Source organism: Anabrus simplex, chromosome 2, assembly GCF_040414725.1.
Source record: "Anabrus simplex isolate iqAnaSimp1 chromosome 2, ASM4041472v1, whole genome shotgun sequence".
NCBI lineage: Eukaryota > Metazoa > Arthropoda > Insecta > Orthoptera > Tettigoniidae > Anabrus > Anabrus simplex.
Window position 1 is genome coordinate 444704774 of NC_090266.1, and position 19065 is coordinate 444723838.

Genomic DNA, 19065 nt, shown 5'->3' on the forward strand with positions numbered 1-19065 from the left:
TCGTGCTATAACATCACCAAAATATTGTTTCCCTTCTTTTCCTTCTTCCTCATATTCTTAATTTCTTTCTAATGCCCTGCACTGAAATTAACTATACGGGAGTGCTAAGAGAGGGATTCTGACTTAGTTTTCTATGTGTAATGGTTCCCGGTGGTGTTTTATGGTATGACAACTGAATGTTTTCGATGTATTCGTTAATAGGTTACTATTTGTAGCTATTCCCACCCAGCAATTCTTTAAAGGTTTGAAATATTGATAGATTTGTCCTGTGGCCTAATAAATTTGGTATAATACCGTAAACATGTTCGAGATCAACGGATGTATTTGTCATAAAAACCATAACGGTATATAATTTAACAATTTCTAGTAGGTATACCTATCTGATGGTGAAATCGACACAGTTGTTGACCAGTTTTTCTGTGAAAGAATGAAACTTCATATCGATGGCTTTCTTTAAAAACCTCGAATGTCCAAATGTTCTTCCTATCCATTATATTCCTTAAGACTGGTCACGCCTCCCAGTCTCATATTTATATGCAGTCCAAAAGAATAATTTTCGTTATGGTCATTTTCCTCTGCCAATTTGTAAAGGAAAATGAACCTTAAATACATTATACTGTAGGAGTGTATAAATTTGCCATGCAATCAACATCCCTACAATATGGTACGATAAGGTCCATTTTCCTTTACACACCAGCATAGGAAAGTGAACACTACGAAAAAGCTTCTGATGGACTGCATATAAATATATGACTGGGAGGCGTGACCAGTCTTAAGGAATATAATGGGTAGGAAGAACATTGTAACATACGAGGTTTTAGAAGTAAGCCGACGATATGGCATTTAAGTGTTTGATCAGCGCTGATAACTTCATATGAACAGTTCTTCAAACATTCTTGTGCCTCTGATTATCATAAGCATTTAATGTCAGATTACTTTTACTTTGGTTGTTGAGGATAAAGTGTGACATTTATTATTAACATGATAAATAATAATAATAATAATAATAATAATAATAATAATAATAATAATAATAATAATAATAAACCTCTTGGGAAATCACTACGCAGTTTTTAAACAATCAACGGATTTAAAAAGGTGGAAAAATTATCATAATATGAAGGAATATATTTATACCACATTGCATTTCGTGTAAAAAAATGAAATAAGAAAAGAAAAGAAACGAAAAGGAAAGAAAAGACAGTGCTGACCTAATTAGCATGTTTCCCCCTGTGAAATCGTCTTTACCTGTAAAGTGTTTTCGGCAGTATAGCAATAGCACACAGGACCTCGACCCATTCGTGTACTGATCAAGATCAATCTTGCATGAAATGAATATCTCAGTATTTCCAAACTGCGAAAACAACGAAGTTTCATACTACCGTTAAAATGCTTCAGCAGTCAGCGACTGTTATAAGTTTAAAGTGCTTTTACTCTACCGTCATACGGCTCTCTTCACAGTCTGTGTGCAGGTGAAAAAGTGTGTGTATGGTGCAGGAACATATCATAACTCCGCAACGAATGGAAGTTTGATATAACACTCCTTCCTCCCTCAAGAGTATGGAGTGTAGTTCTCCGGTGTCCTCCATTCCTCTTTTAACTCAAGGAAATTTTTGGACAGTGACGGTTGGTGGTAGTCCTAATAATCAAGTATTGAAGAACTATTCAGTTCCCTTTTCTCCCTGATTAGTTTCCTTCAATTATTTGAATAGCTAAACATTATTATCTCGTAGAAACCTAGTGCATCATACAGGATTATATTTTTTTCCGTTTTAAAAAAACAACATTATTTTCGAGTGCAGGAAGCGTTCATTTTATTATTTTTTCTTACAAAATATGGTATTTTGTTTCTATTAACACATTTTCTTGTGATATTATGAGAATATATTTTTCTTTATTACAACTCACCTATAATTTTTCATTATCTTTACTTTTTGGATTGTGAAGAATATTCATTTAGAAGTCATTGTAAATGGATGCATAGTATCTGTCTTTTATTTCGTCGCTTCACCGGTAAAAGGTTGTAATCCACAAAGCTTTTCCTATCGATTATTCTCCTTAAGACTGGTCACGCCTCCCAGCCACATATCTGTGCATGCAGTCCATCAGAACAAATTTAGTTGTGTTCGTTTTCCTATGCCCATGTGTAAAGGAAAATGAACCTTATTGTACCGTACTATACGAATGTATTTACGCACTCCTATTGTATAATGCATGTTAGGTTCATTTTCGGTTACGGGGCGGCATAGGAAAACGAACAGAACGGACATTGTTCTGATGGGCTGCATATCCATATGTGGCTGGGAGGCGTGACCAGTCTTAAGGAAAATAATCGATAGGAAGAGCTTTGTGGATTACAACCTTTTACCGGTGAAGCGACGATTTATATTCGTCATTTTATCCAGTTTAATTTCTCTCCCATTTCCAATAATTACATGAAGAAAAAAAGCATTGTACAAGAAAATGTATTTCAGAAAAAGTAGGCACTTGATTCTTAAATGAAACTCCAATGGCTTCACTAAGTTCTCAGTGAAGGTTACTTTCTTTCATCTTCATTTCTTGCATTCAAATTCATTATCCGTTCATATTTTAGTACAAAATATATTAATACTTCTTTTGACAGTGCTTGCAAGTGTATTAAAGTAGTTTAATATAATAGGGCCTATACTGAGAAAAATAAAGATCTTTCTAACAATGGTTGAGCGCGATGCCATTTGACAATGAAATCATGGACGAGACCGCTAACATTTCAGCCAGCCTTCGCACATAAGAATTACGAAGAAACAGAAGACTTTGATCAGCAATGAACTGACTTACGACAGTACGTCTGTTACTTTCAAGGAGCTCATATGCTTCCTCCCCTCATTACCCCCGCTAGAGCATCTTCAAGGTCGAGCCAGGGAACGTGTGGGCAGGCGGAGAAGCAAGGACCTACCCCTCTGCTCGTGTTTGTCCTATCCTAGATCTCCCGTCCTTCGCTCTCTCCACCTCCCCTCGATCTTCAGATGTGTGCATAAAAGTTGCGCGTCTACATGGATGTGACCAATGAGAGAGAGAGAGTGTGTGAAAGCAGGTAATGGGCGGTTCTGAGGGCTGTACAGAATTCCTGGCCTGAAATGAATATTTCTGTCTTCGAGCTTTTAATGAACACCAATGTACCCTATGTCTATATCGATGGCTTACTTCTAAAACCTCGTATCTCCCAATGCACTGCCTATCCATTTTCATCCTTAAGACTGGTCACGCCCTCCAGCCACATACGGATGTACAGTCCATCAGAACTATTTTCGTAGAGTTCATTTTCCGATGGTGATCTTTAAAGGAAAATGAACCTTAAATTAGTTAAACAGTAGAAGTGCTTACATTCGCCATGAAAACAACATCCCTACAATACGGTGTGGTAACGTCCATTTTCCTTTACACTCTTGCACAGGAAAATGAACCCTACGAAAGAGCTTCTGAAGGATTGCATATAAATATGTGGCTGGGAGGCGTGACCATTGTTAAGGATTGTAATGGGTAGGAAGAACATTGTAACATAAGAGGTTTTAGAAGTAAGCCGACGATATGTAAAAGGATGATACATTTTAACATTGACCTCCTAGGTACGTAATGTATTCCAAGATATTCCGTATGGCTCTCTGGGGAAGTCCAAATTAACTAATTTAATTATAAATTATGACTATTGAATTTGGTGTCCTTAGACAATTAAGGAAACAATACCGAAGGTAGGAACAAATAATCCCTCAAATAAAGAATGAATGCATGGTAAACAAGTCACACACAGGTGCATTTTCTCAAAAACTCTTGAATCTATAGATATACGTTTGTTGTAATTATCCTCATGGTTCGTATCTACATGGGAGGTGAATTAAGCTATATTTTGATAAAATTTTAGATATAACATACATTATGATGCACTCATTAGTGTCCTTTTTGAGCGACTACACATGCCAATAGAATAAACTACTACGATTATTGAAAAATGGGTAAGTGTATATACCCAAGGACCGATGATGTGTGACTTAGAGGAGTGATATCTTATCAGACGATATCATTTATAAGTAGAAAGAAGAACTGGAAATTTTATGAGAATATACGTACAATATTCTGGATGATGTCTACGAAAAGGAGGTCAATACTTCATGAAAGTCTGTAGACCTGTACATGACTTCCAAAATTTTAACGTAATTCCTAAGGGATAGATTTGTATTAACAGGTCTTATTAAAGATAAATAAGCTGGTATGTAAGTAAGAGTTCCAACCAGAGGGAGTCATAAAACTGATGCACATGAGTTGAAGCCTGGGACTTATATCTTGGAACGTATATGATATATTTCGTCGGCTTACTTCTAAAATCTCATTTGTTACAATGTTCTTCCTACCCTTTATATACCTTAAGACTAGTCACGCCTCCCAGCCACATATTTATACACAACCCATCCGAACATTTTTCGTAGTGTTCATTTTCCTATGCTGACGTGTAAAGGAAAATGGACCTTACAACACCGTATTGTAGAGATGTGGTTTTTATGGCGAATTTATGCACTCCTACAGTTTAATGTATTCAAGGTTCATTTTCCTGTACACATTACCTTAGGAAAATGAACACATCGAGAATTGCTCTGATGGACTGTACATCCATATGTGGCTGGGAGGCGTGACCAATCTTAAGGAAGGAAATGGGTAGGAAGTGCATTGGGAGATACGAGGTTTTAGAAGTAAGCCATCGATTTTCACAATTACAGAAGTTAACAGCCCCACGGTCTATAAGTAGGAGGATGTAGTACAAATCTTCACACATTCAAGTAATTATTGATTAATCTCTACATTAAACTACAAGTCGCTTAAGAAACAATACCTTCGATCTTACAATGTTCTTACTACCGATTATACTACTTAAGACAGGTCATGGCACCCAGCACATATGGATATGCAGTCTCTCAGAACAAACTTTGTTCTGTTCATATTCCTATGGTTACGTGTAAAGGTAAATGAACCTTACGGTACCGTACTGTACGGATGTATGTTTTCACGACGTATTTACGCACTGCTATAGTATATTGTACATAACGTTTGTACGCATATAAGTTATTTCCATAAAACATGCTGCATTTCACACTCATATTAATGAGATTTAAAATGTGTTCTTTTCTGTTCCTGGAATGTAATTACTGGGATTGACACGAGGAAGCTTTTGAAAATTTATCCATAGCATCAGCATTTCGAAAACAATTAGATGGAAGAGTTAGAATCCAGCAGAAAAATGAACTCGAAGCGATTTACCTTAGGTTCTGTAGCATTATTACTACTACTTTGTCCGTCTTCGGTTGATAGGGCCCCAGGCAGGATTCCCGGCTGGATCACGGAATTGTAATCTATAAGTTTTTTATTCCATCGTTTCGGAATCTGGATATTTTTATTGTCTCTAACACCCCTGCAACTCATACACCGCATGCCACACTACCTTCCACGACAGTAACACGTAGTTTCCTGTAAATGGCAGATGCTGCCCACCCTAATCGTAAGGTATGTCTAACGAGGGATACACAAGGCTAGTAACAGCCATTCGAAGTTATTATACTACTACATTTGAGCAATGACTTTTAAATAATGTTTTTCTTAATGCTATTTGTTCGAGGCGTCGACGTATAGAGATCTTTTGCCAGTTGTTCTAAAGTTAATTGAGCATATATCACCAATTATTTAAATTTAAAGATAAAGGGATTAATGACTTATGTTTCAACAAATATGACTAATAATAGCAGCCTAGAAAAATAACCTAGGGAATGTTCCATACTTACTCGTATTTCACTATCGAAGTGGTGATAACGATCGTTATTTAAGGGCCCTAAGATGTATATCACCAGCCCAAAACTCTCATCAACGTGTCAACATCGAGGGCTAATTTCCTTGGTTCGCAAACTGGTTATTTTTGTACAATTATGTTTGGAACAAAATTACAAATATATATATATGTTTCTTATTTAGTCAGTTTACCGGCCAGGTTTGCCATTGGTATAATTATCTCTATGTCATCACCGACGAGCAGTGGCACATAAAATGGTTAATATTCGGTTCAGTATAACTTTCCAGCCTGTCAGTGGACAAGACTGTATTTAAGCCATGTAATGAGCTACAGTTTATGTGGCATGAGCGAAAATATACCAAAGTAACAACTTTTGAGCATTATCAGTAAGAGTAATATTTTGTTATTTGCTCTTAGGGTTTGAAAGATATAACATAATGACTCGGTGTATGGGGTAAGTTGATTGTAAAGGCAGAAAACTATAAATGTATTAAGGCCGAGAACTACACTTCAGAATGACTTAAATTGTTTTCTTGACATCGAGCCTGACACATTCCTCCAACAATGACTGCATATTGGTAATATAATAACTATGATGAGAAATTCATTTATTATACATAGGTGATTCAATGTTACTATATGAACATTTTACCAATACGTTTGTAAAAGAATTACAACAATGTACAAATATTGAATAATTGCTACTGAAATATTATAAAAGACAATGGGTAGGGATCTAGTACCATATCTGAAGTAACTATTCGAGTACTGTTTGCATGAAGGAGCTATACCAAATGAATGGGCAATTCTTATAGTAGCCCCTGTGTATAAAGGGAATTGTGATCAACATTTTTTTGCTAGTGGTTTAACGTCGCACCGACACAGATAGGTCTTATGGCGACGATGATAAACATTAAGCCAAAAATTACTGGCCAGTCACTTTGATATGTTTTGCATGTAAGCTTTGGGAAAGCAATATTTTTGATTATATAAAACATGCTTGCAGAATTAATAACTGGTTCAATAGATGGCAGTTCGGATTTGCTAAAGGATATTCCACTGAAGATCAACTTGCAGGAATCCAGCAGGATATAGCAGGTAGGCCTATCATAGATTCAGGAGGTCTAATTGACTATATCACGATTGACCTAACTCAGACATTCTATAGAGTAGAACACGGAAGATTATTGGCAAAAAATGAGTGCAATTGGACTAGACAAAATAGTGACTGAATGGGTGGCTATATCTGTACAAAATTTAACTCAGATAATTAGTGCAGGTGAAACATTCTCTGATCCTGTAATCATGAAGAGAGAAATTCATCACGGCAGTATTATTGGAATTTTATGTCTTCTTTCATATACAAATGATATGAGTAAAGAACTGGAGTTAGAGATAAAGCTGTTTACAGATTATACTTTACTGTATAGATTAGTAAATAACTTACAATATTGTGAGCAACTGCTAAATGGCCACGAGAATGTTATGAGATGGACAGTAGGCAATGGTATTATGATAAACAGGATTAAAATCAGGTTGTGAGTTTCGCTGACAGGAAAAGTCCTCCCTGATTTCATTACTGAGTTGATGGGGTGAATGTTCGAAATGGGGATCACTGTAAAAACCGAGGATTTACCTGCCATACAAACTATACAAAATATACAGAAAGCCCACTCAGACGTCACACACTATTGACAACGGATCGAGTCAACATTACACGAACTACCAGGACTGAATACAATGATACACAGAGATATTTCTACACCAATGAGTACAACGAATTTCAAGGAAGAGATACAAGTAATGAAATAAATTGCGAAAGGGAACAACCTTCCACCGGGCACGGTAGATAATCTATTAGTATAAATAAACAAAAGAAAAACACCCAATAAACCACACAGGAAAGTTAAAAGATAGATTGTTCTCAACTACGTTAACAATATCATATATGATATAGCTAACTTTTTCAAAACAAACTCTAAAAGTAGCTTTTGCAACGAACAACACACTACAAAGACACATCAGCAAAATTGCAACCAAAACAAAAAGGACCAGTTCTCCAAATCAGGAGTCTATGAACTCAAGTGCATAGAAACTAACTGCAATGTCACATTCATAGGTCAAACAAGACGTAATTTCTACACAAGAAACAAAGAGCCCCAAAACGCGATCATATACAATCGAAATTCAGCCTTCGGAGAGCACATACATGCCAGATCACACGATTTAACAAACATCAACACAGAACTAATAATCTTGCACGTCGAGAATAAAAGTTAATCTTTCAATATTAAGGAAGGAAACGAAATTTACATCCCAAAAAGTGATAACGAAACCAATCTGAATGACCATACAATTTTTAAGAATCCCCCCACTAGTCCCCTACATAATTAACATCTGGAAAACTTTTACATATTCTGCATTAGCGCTCAGTGAATCCTGCAGGAAGTAATCTCTCTGACCTATAATTTACTGACCATTATTCGCCACTCGAAACAATCCTTTAAATGTCATTTTTCACTAAAAGTTACATATTACAAGAACTTTGTAATTCAGAAAATAATGGCATTAATAATAATAATAATAATAATAATAACAATAATAATAAAATTACCGGTGTCAAAGGCAAACCATTAAATGCCCTTATGTATTTCTAATGTGACCGCACAATTTAAAAATCCCCTCATTCGCCCTATTTAATTAACACCTGGACAATAAATACATTTTATGTATCAGCGCTTAATGAATCCCACAGGAGACAACCTCTTACCTAAAGGTCCGGAATGTGGGTTAGGATATTCAATCTTTATTACATTCTCTGAATTTACACACCGTGTTTCGCCACTCGAGACTTTCATTTAGATTATCATATATATCACTAAAAATAATAACATCTTATAAGAACTCACTCATTAAAAAATAGCAATAATACTTATAAAATTCCCGGTCTAATTGGCAGACCATTAAATGCTCATTACGAACCCTTGCATATTTTAAAAAGAATTGTAATAAGGAAATAATAATAATTAAGGATAGCAACAACTATGATAATACGAAAAGAACACTAAAGGTAAGGCACCTAATGGGGAAGTGCAGCGTGTCACTGACTTGATCAGGGAGGGGGAGTGACCTAATGGAGGGTGAAAATAATGGCAGCCAGTTGGATTCGAGCCAAAGAAAGAACAACGGATTCTCAAACACCTCGCATTGTACGTTGGAATTGAGAAAATGCAGGACTTCATTAAGATAGGTTCCAATGGTCAAATTCCTAGGTGTTTGGGCAGAATTAAACAGAAATAATACCAAATATTGAATGTGACTTGATAGAATCGGATGGTGCCCTTTTAATAACAAAACATAGCATTCTTTGTTTAATAGCGTGTGTTTTATTCGTTCTTTAATAGTATTTTTACAGGTATGTCGTAGTGTAATATTTATGTTCAACTTGTGTTTTTGACTGAATGAAAACTTTTAAGTTACATTTAACTGAGTCGACACTGGGAAGTACGGTCTCCTTTCTAACAAGATACGAAATAAGGAATAAGTGTTCATTTTACCAGAATGGTAATAGTAACAATAGAATCATCTATACATTTAGTAGTGACAGACATGTAGGCCTACATAGATCGAAATCCAAAACTAGGGAACAATAGTCCTCGTTCATGACTTGAGATATCTTCTTCTAATGAAATTTGTATCACAACACCCAAACTTGACAGTTATATTACTAAGGATATAAAAAAAATGTTTCAAAAATTCTAATCGCATTGCAATATACGAGTATCACCGATCTCTTACAGTTTAGGTGCAGAGTTAGCGTACAGCTTTCTGTGGAACTTTCTCTGAAGACCATTCACACAACAGAGGAGTAATTGAAGGAGTCTTATTTCATTACATGGAGGCCAGATTTGGTTATGAATCTCTTTTGCTCTTGCATAGCAATTAAATACAAGACGACGGCTAACGGAGGTTATTACATCTGGAGTTTCTAGGTTAGCCAAAGTTTTTCTTTCCAGAATTAATTAATTTCTCTTACTAATAATTGAGTTGATATACCAGACTTCTTAGCATTCCAGCTAAACGAAAAGTTGCTATTTAATTGCATCGTTGGCTTTATTAAAAACAGCAGTTTTTAAAACATTAAAGGAATAGTAGGAAACTTACTCGGTTTCAAGGTATTTTATTCAGTAGCTACAGTAGTATATCGATGGCTTACTTCTAAAACCTCGTATCTCTCCATGCACTTCCTATCCATTTTCATCCTTAAGACTGGTCACGCCCTCCAGCCACATACGGATGTACAGTCCATCAGAACTATTCCCGTAGAGTTCATTTTCCGATGGTAACGTTTAAAGGAAAATGAACATTAAATACGTTAAACTGTAGGAGTGCTTGCATTCGCCATGAAAACAACATCCCTACAATACTGTAAGGTAAGGTCCATTTTCCTGTACACGAATGCACAGGAAAATGAACACTACGAAAAAGGTTCTGATGTATTGCTTATAAATATGAAGCTGGGAGGCGGGACCATTTTTAAGGGTTGTAATGGGTAGGAAGAACATTGTAACATACGAGGTTTTCAGAAGTAAGCCGACGATATGCACATACTCTGTATTGATTGTAACAACGGGTCCACCTGGAGGTACGTGTTACAATATTATCGTTTGTGTGGTTCATGATAGCTTTCACAGTCAGTTCCAAGTTTTCTGCTATGAGATATACGGAATATCTTCCCTTTATTTGTCTAACTGCTATTTTGACCCATGTTTAGACAAGTCACTACGTAGTAAAGATTATGTTCTGAATTTCCTTGTTATGAATAGAAATATTTTCATGGTTTTCGTTATCCACTTTGAAACCAACTGAAATTCAATTTAGTCATTGAAAGAACTCCTAGCAGATTCCAGCAAATGTCGGAATCGGTATCCTAGCCAATGCGTCTTCATTTGCTAAGATTTAGCAGCCATTTAAATAAATAAATAAATAAATAAATAAATAAATAAATAAATAAATAAATAAATAAATAAATAAATAAATAAATAAATAAATAAATAAATAATTCTTTAAATTGTTTTGTGTAGTAATTGATACAAGGGATCTTCCTAGCCGAGGCGGTGAGGGCGTGCTCGGTTTGCCGGGAAGGACATGGATTCGTTTCCTTGTGAGGAAGTCAAAACATTTAAGACACGATATTTACACATCTCGACAGGCAAATGGCACTGAGGTTCGATCAGTCTACACCACAATGAGTACCAGGGGCAAAGGAGGCTGGGCATAGTGCTAACCACTCTGTCTCAATTACTGCCTAGGTTACGAATAGTAGAAGACTTTAACTTCCACTCCTCCAAGGACCTTTATAGTCTGCACGAAGATGGTTATGTTTTTATAGCCTATATGAATCTAATCGAGGGTATAGAAAGCCAAGAATAACGGCCAAAAGGATTCGTCGTGCAGACCACACGACATCTCATAATCCGCAGGTCTTCGCGCTGAGCAGCGGTCACTTGGAAGGCCATGGCCCTTCGGGGCTGTTGTGCCATAGGGTTTTGTTTTTATGAATCTAATCGACTGAGAAACAACCTAATATTGTTTATTGAATATTTATAAAGCTATACTGAACCAAAAAAATTAATTAAAATACAATTTCGGGAATGAAGTTTTTAAAGTTATCGGCAGTTCATGGATAATATTGCCTAAATGATCAAGTTGCCTGTGAAATTTGAAGATTATAAAGAAATGCATATTTTATCAGCTTATCTGATAGGTGGATCGCATAAGCGTACCGACATGGTGACGGTCCACACAAAACGGTACAGTGGCTTTGCTGTCGTACCAACAATTCGGTTTGAGGAAAGTTACACAAGCCAAGGAAGTGATTATGAAAGTGGAAACACGATGAAACTTAGACGTTGGGTTACAATTAGAATCTGTCATATTCTCTAAGTTTTTTCTCCGTTTTACTATTCCTGTTTTGGGCTTAAAATAGGTCTATCAAAATATTTTATGAAATTCACTGTATATTGTCAGTCACCATTTGAATGGAATTTGTGAACAAAAGTTAAGTGTTCCTCATCAGATATAGCTGCACAGTATGAGATGGGGGCATCAAATATTAGAGATCGGAATGATTTAAACATAGACTACGTTAATTCAATGCACACATATTTTAAAATATATTTGACTAAAAAGAACTTATTTTACTGAAATATTTATGAAGTTGTAACTGTGTGGCAATCGTTGTTCGAGGACAGTACCTCTTGTGGATTTTTTTTTCCCGGCCGCCGACCCCCGGTATATATTTTCCTCATTGGTTGCATATAGTTAATTATTGATGATACAACAACATCCTAACAGATTAAACAACACTCTACCAGTAAACAAGCCCATTGGAAAGTCAAGAGGTCAAATTGACTGATCCACCAGACAAGGGAATAGAACTACATGAATTATGGTCAGTTTATATATTATTACACGTGGCGGCACTGCGTATTAGAATGGAAATATTATTTTCATGCCCTGTCATAATCCCTTGCATTTTCTGATCTACCACACTAATCGGTGACCTTTGGATAAGGGTGTCATATCATACAACACTAGAGTTTTCTTTTCTCTGCGGTACATTAGGCAGTGATATTTCACAAAGTTGTCACTTTGCAGGGAAAAGCCTCCATCCCATATTGCAGAGCCTTTTTTCATCCTGACCGTTCTGTCTCTGTCCCTCGCCCATACATCTCTGCCGCTACCACCTGGTCACCGGCTGACACCTCTCTTACACATAATCCAGAGATATCTGCATCCTCTTAGAACCATTACGATATTTGCTTCCTTGCTACCAGAGGGTATCCTTTCGGTAGGATATTGTAAACTTCACGGGTGCACATACATGGAAGAATTCCGAGATATTAGAGCAAACATGGAGTAATTCATATCGTCGCTTCACCGGTAAAAGGTTGTAATCCACAAAGCTCTTCCTATCGATTGTTCTCCTTAAGACTGGTCACGCCTCCCAGCCACATATGGATATGCAGCCCATCAGAACAATGTCCGTTGTGTTCGTTTTCCTATGCCGAGTAACCGAAAATGAACCTAACATGCATTATACAATAGGAGTGCGTAAATACGTAATGCAAGCATACATTGGTATAGTAAGGTACAGTAAGGTTAATTTTTCTTTAAACATGGGCATAGGAAAATGAAACAACAAAATTTGTTCTGGTGGACTGCATAACTATATGTGGCTGGGAGGCGTGACGAGTCTTAAGGAGAATAATCGATAGGAAGAGCTTTGTAGATTACAACCTTTTACCGGTGAAGCGATGAAATCTTAAAATGTTATGAAAGGCCTGTTATAAAACGCAGCTTTCTCTACGTATAATGTTCATCTCGCTTTTACGACATTTTATGATGGAACCTTAATCGGGTTAATTTTTTGTTCCATTTAAATAGACATCTAACTTGATCTCCCTTGAGTTGTGGTTGCATTCCTTGTCTGAACGGTTTCCCATACTAAACCTAATATCCAGATTCGAATTCTTGTAATTTATGTATCCCGTCTGAAATATAATCTCGGCAATTCTTAAGATTCAGATTTTTTGTTATGACGTATCTAATTCCATCGGTATATTTTTTTCAGCTTACGCCATTTATTTCTGGATTCGCGGGAGCTCCACAGACTCGTTTCGGTTTTGGCCGTGGGTTTAAGGCCGGATCCTTTTATGACGCCCCATGATAATTGAGATGAAAACCTCAAACCAAGATCGACCGGGATTCGAACTTCAGCCTTCTAGGTGAAAAGCCAGCGGCTAAGCCACTGAGCTAATCACGCGCCCTGATCTACATCTCGTCGCCTTACTTCTAAAACCTCGTATGTTACAATGTCCTTCCTCCCCATTATATACCTTAATATTGGTCACGCCTCCCAGCCAAATATTCATATGTAATCCATCAGAACATTTTTCGCAGTGTTCATTTTCCTGTGCAGACGTGTAAAGGAAAATGGAACTTGCCGTACAGTATAGTAGGGATGTTGTTTTCTTGGCGAATTTTAGCACTCCTACAGTTCAACGTATTTAAGGTTCATTTTCCTTTACACGTAACCACAGGGAAATGAACACAACGAAAATTGTTCGGATGGACTGTAGATCCAATTGTGACTGGGAGGCGTTACCAGTCTTAAGGAAGAAAGTGGATAGGAAATGCATTGGGAGATTCGAGGTTTTAGAAGTAAGCCATCGATCTGTCATTATAATATCCCGCATTACTATATTCACGAATTAATTTGTGCCACTTTGCATACCCGAGGCTTAGAAGGTGTATCTCTATCAAAATCGGCAGGCAATCTACACTTGGTTTCTGCAGGTTCAGTATCTTCGCATGTTAAAAACTAAATCATTGTGCACCGGGCGAGTTGCCGTGCGCGTAGAGGCGCGCGGCTGTGAGCTTGCATCCGGGAGATAGTAGGTTCGAATCCCACTATCGGCAGCCCTGAAGATGGTTTTCCGTGGTTTCCCATTTTCACACCAGGCAAATGCTGGGGCTGTACCTTAATTAAGGCCACGGCCGCTTCCTTCCAACTCCTAGGCCTTTCCTATCCCATCGTCGCCATAAGACCTATCTGTGTCGGTGCGACGTAAAGCCCTAGCAAAAAAAAAGAAAAATCATTGTGCGTTCCACGATTGGCGCATGCCCAGTACACTTATTGTCATAACCATGGTTGGGATGTTAAGGAAAAGTCATATTTCAATCCTGAGGTCTTATCATATGAAATCTGGCCTAATTTAAAGCAATTTTATACTGAATATAAATGCATATTTCAGCCATTGTTATTGCTTTTGTCATATTTTTTAACATTTATTGATATAAGGGCATATATGGTTATGTTTTGAGCAATTTTGTTTGAAATGAGGAGTCCTTTTGTCAGAAACATAATGCTGAATTTCAGCGGGATAGGAATATACCATAAAATAATTTTATTCAAATCAGTTCTGTTACATTTTTTTTCTTCCGACAGAATACTTGGAAACCACTCAGTAAATAAAGACACTGTTACAAAGGAATATTCTCATGACAGCAAACGATATGTTTAATATTCAGTGAAACTTTATTATTAAAGTGAAACGAAGATTACCGAGCTCGATATCTGCAGTCGATTACGTGCGACCAGTATCCAGTATTCGGGAGATAGTAGGTTCTAACCCCACTGTCGGCAGCCCTGAAAATAGTTATCCGTGATTTCCCATTTTCACACGAGGCAAATGCTGGGGCAGTACCTTAATTAAAGCCAAAATGCCGGGCTGAGTGACTCAGACGGTTAAGGAGCTGACCTTCTAACCCCAACTTGGCCGGTTCGATCCTGGCTCAGTCCGGTGGTATTTGAAGGTGCTCAAATACGACAGCCCCGTTTCGGTAGATTTACTGGCACGTTAGAGAACTCCTGTGAGACTAAATTCCGGCACCTCGGCGTCTCCGAAGACTTTAAAAAGTAGTTAGTGGGACGTAAAGCAAATAACATTTTTATTATTAATTAAGGCCACGGTCGCTTCGTTCCCACTCCTAGCCCTTTGCTGTCTCATCGTCGCCAGAAGACCTATCTGTGTCGGTGAGACGTAAAACAACTAACAAAAAACTAAGATTCGGTTAGTTACCAGTTCTCAATAAATAATAAAATTGTACAAAGAAAGTATACATAGATTTTTTTCGTGAATAGCTAGTTATCTCCCTAGAAATGATGTCTTTAGTTAATCTCAGTTTCAGCCCAAACCTTGTAATTATCTTTATTGCTGTTTATATCTCCATGACAGTGAGAAGGTGGTGGTGATTATTGCTTTAAGAGAAAATACAACTGGGTCACCATCAACGCTTGGACAGGACTGATGAAAATTTAGAGCCTGGCACTACTAAGTGGAAGCAATGCCAGGAGTCAGCTAAGGGCCTCGTAGTCGCCAACCCACGCTCCCAAGCTGAAAGCTCCTGGGACACCTTTTAGCCGCCTCATACGGCAAGCAGGGGATACCATGGATATTATACTCCACAGACCCCGCAACCTCAGAGGGCTCCATGAAAGCCGTTAAATACTACCAGCAATAAGCCTATACAGTACTTCAGTGAAACTTTAATATCAAAGATTTCTAAATTGGATACTAATTCTGAATTTGTCCGATGACCTAGCTGTTAGGCCCCTTTAAACAACAAACAAACAAACAAACAAACAAACAAACAAACAAACAAACAAACAAACAATCCTGAATTTTTAAAAATAATGTGCATAGCTATAGCAAATGCAATAAGAAATCGATAGTGCCACGAAAATTTCCTATTATTCAGTTTTTCCCACATCCATGTGAAGTCGGGTGCCAGCTGTGCAGCACATGTGGACTGGAGCCTGTTTTACGACCAGATGCCCTTCCTAACGCCAAATATATATCGTCGCTTCACTGGTAAAAGGTCGTAATCCACAAACCTCTTCCTATCGATTATTCTCCTTAAGGCTGGTCACGCTTCCCTGCCACATATGGTTATGCAGTCCATCAGAACAAATTTTGTTGTGTTCACTTTCCTATGCCCATGTGTAAAGGAAAATTAACCTTACTGTACCGTACTATACGAATGTATGCTTGCATTACGTATTTACGCACTCCTATTGTACAATGCATGTTAGGTTCATTTTCGGTTACTCGTCGGCATAGGAAAACGAACATAACGGACATTGTTCTGATGGGCTGCATATCCATATCGATGGCTTTCTTTTAAAACCTCGTATGTCCAAATGTTCTTCCTAGCCATTATATTCCTTAAGACTGGTCACGCCTCCCGGTTATATATTTGTATGCAGTCCATCAGAATAATTTTCGTTGTGTTCATTTTCCCTTGCTACCGTCTAAAGGAAAATGGATTTTAACGTACCGTATTGTAGGGATGTTGATTGCATGGCAAATTTATACACTCCTACAGTATAATGTATTTAAGGTTCATTTTCCTTTACACATTGGCAGAGGAAAATAACCATAACGAAAATTATTCTTTTGGACTGCATATAAATATGAGACTGGGAGGCGTGACCAGTCTTAAGGAATATAATGGATAGGAAGAGTATTCGGACTTACGAGGTTTTTAAAGAAAGCCATCGATATGTGGCTGGGAGGCGTGACCAGTCTTAAAAAGAATAATCGATAGGAAGAGCTTTGTGGATTACAACCTTTTACCGGTGAAGCGGCGATATGGAGGGATGTATTCAATATTACGAGTACCGTGTTAGATGGCCATGCGGTTAGGGTCGCGCAGCTGTCAGTTTGCATGCGGCAGATGGTGGGTTTGAATCCCACCATCGGCAGCCCTGAAAATGCATTAATGTGACGTTAAACCGCTAGCAAAGGAAGGAAACACCCAGTCCCCGAGTTAAATTAACTAGACGCGGTTAAAAAGCGACCCGGCCGGGAATCGAACCTATGACGCTCTGAAATGGATGTCTTGACGCTGGCCATAAGCTACGGAGCTAATAGCAGCCTTGCAGCAGTGTTAAATAAACGTTTGCATTTCTTATAGCTATGCACATTATTTAGAAAAATCAGAATTTGTATCCAATCTAGAAATCGTTAATATTAAAGTTTCACTGAAGTACTGTGTAGGCTTATTGTTGGTAATATATAACGGCTTTCATGGAGCCCTGTGAGGTTTTTTCACAAGTTGCTTTACGTCACACCGACATAGATAGGTCTTATGGCGACAATGGGAAGGCAGCGGCCGTGCCCTTAATTAAGGTACAGCCCCAGCATTTTCCTCGTGTGAAAATGGGAAACCACGGGAAACCATCTTCAGAGCTGCCGACAGTGAGATTCGAAACTACTATCTCCCGAATACTGGATACTGGACGCACTTATCCGGCGTTATTAGATCTGAGAATGGAGTCTTTAATTTTCACGCCATGTGTGACCCTTGTCTTTCTTTGGCCAATTCATTCATTTGTCGAAGTGTCGGACCTCTTCCTGTGATCAGCTTGTTAAGCGTTGAGGGTTGCCCAGTTGTATTTTCTCTTAAAACAACAATCACCACCACCTTCTCACTGACATGGAGATAAAAACAGAAAAAAGAGATAATTACGAGGTTTGGGTTTAAACGGAGAGTAACTAAAGACATAATTTCTAGGGAGATAACTAGCTATTCATGAATACAATTGTTGTATTATCTTTGTACAGTTGTATTACTTATTGAGGAATGGTATCTAAACGATTCTCCGTTTAACTTCAATAATAAAGACACTCTGAATGTTAAACATATCGTTTGCTGTCATGAAAATATTTTTTTTGTAACAGTGAATAAATATTGTTTATTTACAGAGCGTTTTCCAAGGATTCTGACTGAAGGCACAAAACTAAAAGAACAGTCCTGAATAAAATTATTTTATGGTAAGTTATATTCCAATCCCGCTGAAGTTCAGCGTTATGTTTCTGACAATGTGATATTTACTATCAAATTTATTCTGTACTTTGTATTTATATTTCTGAAAAGAAAAAGAACTTCGAATTTTAAAAAAATACTTCTCGTTACTTTTAATAATGAATACTGGGGATGATATCATGTCATCATGAGTACTACAGTGAAAGTGTATATTTCAGTATTAAATTATTACATTAATGCGAGTCCCAGTGCGCGCGAAGCCGCTGCCCCTGTCGGGTGCTACAGTAAGAGACTGTTCCGGGTCGGAGCGGAGTCGGGTATGTTCGGCTTTGCGTGACGTCACGCGTGGTGCTCGATGGCGGTGAATCTTAGGCCTCCCACGTCCAAATTTCAAAGTGTCATGGTTTAAGAATCCTTTCTCGTGGTCAGTCGAGATTTCTTCTGAGGACGCAGAGCACGGTTTTCTGCGAAATGTTAAGAATTTCACCTTATTGTCTTGACACGGCATAAGCCCAAAAGCCCATACAGCATCATATCTATAAGTACAGGCCGAGAAAGCATTAATGGCATTTACTACATTCTACCGGCTTCAAGATCTGCAGCCAGTGACGGACACCCTTGCAGGCGTATAATTATTTGAAGATTACAAAATAGAAGAAAATCAAAGGATGCATAATATTTCGTTCGTCTTGAAAATTAACCCCACCAAATGTAACTGACCACCGATGAAACATGAGGTAAAACTATTCCCTTTGGTGTCTGTCTGTCTGTCTGTCTGTCTGTCTGTCTGTCTGTCTATCTGTCTGTCTGTCTGTCTGTCTGTCTGTCTGTCTGTCTGAATGGTTATCTATCTGTTTGTA